The sequence below is a fragment of the Schistocerca cancellata genome, unplaced genomic scaffold (genome assembly GCF_023864275.1).
Source record: "Schistocerca cancellata isolate TAMUIC-IGC-003103 unplaced genomic scaffold, iqSchCanc2.1 HiC_scaffold_31, whole genome shotgun sequence".
Classification (NCBI taxonomy): Eukaryota; Metazoa; Arthropoda; class Insecta; order Orthoptera; family Acrididae; genus Schistocerca; species Schistocerca cancellata.
The window spans coordinates 25,001-30,000 of record NW_026046095.1 but is presented as its reverse complement, the minus strand read 5'-3'; the positions used below and the strand labels follow the sequence as shown (position 1 = coordinate 30,000).

Genomic DNA, 5,000 nt, shown 5'->3' with positions numbered 1-5,000 from the left:
CGACGCCACCCACACAGCCTGCATCATCTGTCCACCACAGGAGCCCCAACGCCAGTGCCTGCGCCGCACGAAGTCGTCGACCGACAATCGCTCCACCCGCACCCGCACGTGCCCCACTCCAACCGCCCAAATCGCAACTCCAGCGGATGAATGGCGGACTCTTCCCGCACTCCTATCGTGCAATCCACCCCTATATCTTGCGTTTCATGAAGAGTTATATCCAATATGCCATATTCCCGCTGTCCCTATACATGCTCTAAGTAGCTCGCTTGCTACAGCAGCAGCAGCACCACCTCCGCGCGCTTCCCTGGGGGCACTGAACCGCAGGACGCGAGACCCCACGCCCTGTGGCAAACAGGGCTCCTCGCAGAATATATACGGTCCCTACCCCGCACAACGATGACGGTGTGGGGGCCATTGTACGACACCGCTTCCTGCGGTGCCAACGCTGTCGTAGAGTCGATACTCCATCTTTGGTAGAAGGCAACCATTCCGCTGTAAATGAGTACGTCGCTCGTAGTTCAGTCACCTCGCAGCACTGCTCAGTAAACTATGCAGGCCCACATAGATAGATCAAATACGCAAATGCCCCTATACATGCTGAACGTCTGTGCAAACAAAACGAACCACACGTCACCCGCACACTCTATCACCCACACACTCTATCACACACTACTCTCTGCCTGTAACAAACACAGATACAATAATTAAGCACCGGCATGGACCAACGTCCGGTGCATCCTATCCGCCACAGTACACCAACCAGACTATGATAACCAGGCCAGGAGGTCCAATCATAAAACAGAATATCCCACTCGTCCGACAACCACAATTGCTCAGATAAGCCACCAACACCCACACATGTCCTACACAGGGGTGCACCCAACATCACCACACTGCCTCGTCTTACAGCACAAACACACTGGCAGGAATGAAACACACAGGTCTGCCGCAACCACAGACACGGCTCGCCCCCCCCTCTCACTGGCGGAAAGCGCATCCCGACGTGACATAACTCCTTTGACACACTGACGCTGCCTCGGGCATCCACGTCCTACGGTCGATATCAACGAACCTCACCCCCCCCCCCCCCCCCCACAACACGCCATCCCATACCACATTGTGTACCGTACCCAAACCTAACGTGTACTGTACTACAACGCAATGTGTACCATAACACAACCCAGTTTGTACCTTAACCTAACCTATGTCACCTTAACCTAACCTATGTCACCTTAACCTAACCTATGTCACCTTAACCTAACCTATGTCACCTTAACCTAACCTATGTCACCTTAACCTAACCTATGTCACCTTAACCTAACCTATGTCACCTTAACCTAACCTATGTCACCTTAACCTAACCTATGTCACCTTAACCTAACCTATGTCACCTTAACCTAACCTATGTCACCTTAACCTAACCTGTGTTGCACCTTAACCTACCTCAATTTGCACCGCAATGTAACTCAATTTGCACCGCAATGTAACTCAATTTGCACCGCAATGTAACTCAATTTGCACCGCAATGTAACTCAATTTGCACCGCAATGTAACTCAATTTGCACCGCAATGTAACGCAATTTGCACCGCAATGTAACGCAATTTGCACCGCAATGTAACGCAATTTGCACCGCAATGTAACGCAATTTGCACCGCAATGTAACGCAATTTGTACCGCAATCTACCCCCATGTTGTGCCTTAACCTAACCCACGTTGTGCCTTAACCTAACCCACGTTGTGCCTTAACCTAACCCACGTTGTGGCTTAACCTAACCCACGTTGTGGCTTAACCTAACCCACGTTGTGGCTTAACCTAACCCACGTTGTGGCTTAACCTAACCCACGTTGTGGCTTAACCTAACCCACGTTGTGGCTTAACCTAACCCACGTTGTGGCTTAACCTAACCCACGTTGTGGCTTAACCTAACCCACGTTGTGGCTTAACCTAACCCACGTTGTGGCTTAACCTAACCCACGTTGTGGCTTAACCTAACCCACGTTGTGGCTTAACCTAACCCACGTTGTGGCTTAACCTAACCCACGTTGTGGCTTAACCTAACCCACGTTGTGGCTTAACCTAACCCACGTTGTGGCTTAACCTAACCCACGTTGTGGCTTAACCTAACCCACGTTGTGGCTTAACCTAACCCACGTTGTGCCTTAACCTAACCCACGTTGTGCCTTAACCTAACCCACGTTGTGCCTTAACCTAACCCACGTTGTGCCTTAACCTAACCCACGTTGTGCCTTAACCTAACCCACGTTGTGGCTTAACCTAACCCACGTTGTGGCTTAACCTAACCCACGTTGTGGCTTAACCTAACCCACGTTGTGGCTTAACCTAACCCACGTTGTGGCTTAACCTAACCCACGTTGTGGCTTAACCTAACCCACGTTGTGGCTTAACCTAACCCACGTTGTGCCTTAACCTAACCCACGTTGTGCCTTAACCTAACCCACGTTGTGCCTTAACCTAACCCACGTTGTGCCTTAACCTAACCCACGTTGTGCCTTAACCTAACCCACGTTGTGCCTTAACCTAACCCACGTTGTGCCTTAACCTAACCCACGTTGTGCCTTAACCTAACCCACGTTGTGCCTTAACCTAACCCACGTTGTGCCTTACCCTGCTCTGTAATTGGCATATGACACGTTACATTAATGTATTGTTGTCCAACCGCAACCGGCTCAGAATGTTGTGTACACAGCTATGTGTCATCTCCCCATAACAGCTGCATTGCAGTGTGGTACGCCATAGAGACGTGTGGGAGTAATGGACGCAGTGGATGGCGATCAGCATGAGCCGTCTGTTCATGTAGTGGCGCGTGTATGCAGACGTAGTAGTCTCTTCTCACACAATGTGATAGCACGGTGCCCCGCGTTCCACATCTGCGACATGCTACAGAGGCCGGTTGACAGTTGGTCGCGCAATGGAGATCGCATATGTACGGGGGCACCTTCCACGTGCCCTCTAGTCGGGCACATTTTGTTGCGTGGATGTGAGCGAATGTAGTGTGTCTTGACACCTGACAGGCAGGCATGCAATAATAGTTGACTTTGCAAACGGGGATGGACGTGTACGTTTACTGGTGACGTTACGCAAATGAACAACTGGTAACCCGTTGTGGTGCGGTTGATCTTGCTGGAGGTACATCTGTGAGGGCAACGATCGGTACAGCTACGAAGCGGTCCCCACCATACCAACGAACGTGAATGTGAATCTGGGTGTGAAGCGATACGCGGCTGTGGGTGGGTGGGACTGTCCCCGGCCGGTGAGGGGGGGCCGCCCGGCGTGCTGGCCGCGCGGTGCGTGGGCGCACGCGCTACAGCCGGCTGGTGGGGGCGCCCAGTGGCAGGCGCGCCGGCCGACGGACGCGGCAGGCGGCGCAGCTGCGCGCCGGGGCACCCTGCGCGCGGCGCCGTGCAGCCAAAGTGGGTCCTCGCGGACCCGGTGCGAAGCGCGGTGGACATCTGCAGTGTGCTGGTCCGATTGAGGACTGTGTGCGTTGAGGATGCGCCGCCGCCCGGCACTCGGCGCCGCGACGCCGTCTGCTGCTCGGTCGCCCCAGCGGTTCTCGCTGGTGGTTTGTATCGCAGTTGTGCGGACGTGTTGGCACGTGCGCTGTGCTGGGAGAGTTCGCTTCGGCACCCACGTGGGGCCTTTGCCCTTCTGTGGCGCTGGCGTTGGAGCTGCCGGTCACCGTAGGTGGCGCGTGTTGTCTCCCGCCGGCAATGCCACGACAGCACGCTCCCGGGCCTCTGTCGGCAGCGGCAAGCTCAGTTGGGAGCACGGGTGGTCGCACCTAAAGCGTCTACTCGCCTAACTCCGGGCGATTGCGCCTCTCTCGAACCCGACCAAGTACTTAGGACGGCGCTGCGCGCCGCCGGGACCTGAGAGGGTTTCGAGGTGTATTGTGCAGGGGAGCCCAGCCTCCTCCTGTTTGCAGAATAATTGAGCGGACGCTTGCGTGTTCGCGCGGGCCCCCGGGACACACTCCCGGGCGGCCGGCTGCTCAGCTCTAGTTGACGCAGCTCCCTGGTTGATCCTGCCAGTAGTCATATGCTTGTCTCAAAGATTAAGCCATGCATGTCTCAGTACAAGCCGCATTAAGGTGAAACCGCGAATGGCTCATTAAATCAGTTATGGTTCCTTAGATCGTACCCACGTTACTTGGATAACTGTGGTAATTCTAGAGCTAATACATGCAAACAGAGTCCCGACCAGAGATGGAAGGGACGCTTTTATTAGATCAAAACCAATCGGTCGGCTCGTCCGGTCCGTTTGCCTTGGTGACTCTGAATAACTTTGGGCTGATCGCACGGTCCTCGTACCGGCGACGCATCTTTCAAATGTCTGCCTTATCAACTGTCGATGGTAGGTTCTGCGCCTACCATGGTTGTAACGGGTAACGGGGAATCAGGGTTCGATTCCGGAGAGGGAGCCTGAGAAACGGCTACCACATCCAAGGAAGGCAGCAGGCGCGCAAATTACCCACTCCCGGCACGGGGAGGTAGTGACGAAAAATAACGATACGGGACTCATCCGAGGCCCCGTAATCGGAATGAGTACACTTTAAATCCTTTAACGAGTATCTATTGGAGGGCAAGTCTGGTGCCAGCAGCCGCGGTAATTCCAGCTCCAATAGCGTATATTAAAGTTGTTGCGGTTAAAAAGCTCGTAGTTGGATTTGTGTCCCACGCTGTTGGTTCACCGCCCGTCGGTGTTTAACTGGCATGTATCGTGGGACGTCCTGCCGGTGGGGCGAGCCGAAGGCGTGCGACCGCCTCGTGCGTGTTCGTGCGTCCCGAGGCGGACCCCGTTGAAATCCTACCAAGGTGCTCTTTATTGAGTGTCTGGGTGGGCCGGCACGTTTACTTTGAACAAATTAGAGTGCTTAAAGCAGGCAAGCCCGCCTGAATACTGTGTGCATGGAATAATGGAATAGGACCTCGGTTCTATTTTGTTGGTTTTCGGAACCCGAGGTAATGATTAATA

General features: G+C 54.0%; 1 non-coding gene across 1 annotated transcript in view; it reads left to right on the top strand.

Moving 5' to 3' along the window:
• Positions 1-4,037: 4,037 nt before the first annotated feature.
• LOC126110728 (small subunit ribosomal RNA) overlaps positions 4,038-5,000 on the top strand; it is a 1,909-nt gene continuing 946 nt past the window's right edge. Inside the window, exon 1 of the ribosomal RNA XR_007523886.1 lies at positions 4,038-5,000. This exon is cut by the window's right edge and continues 946 nt beyond it. This is a non-coding gene — a ribosomal RNA (small subunit ribosomal RNA).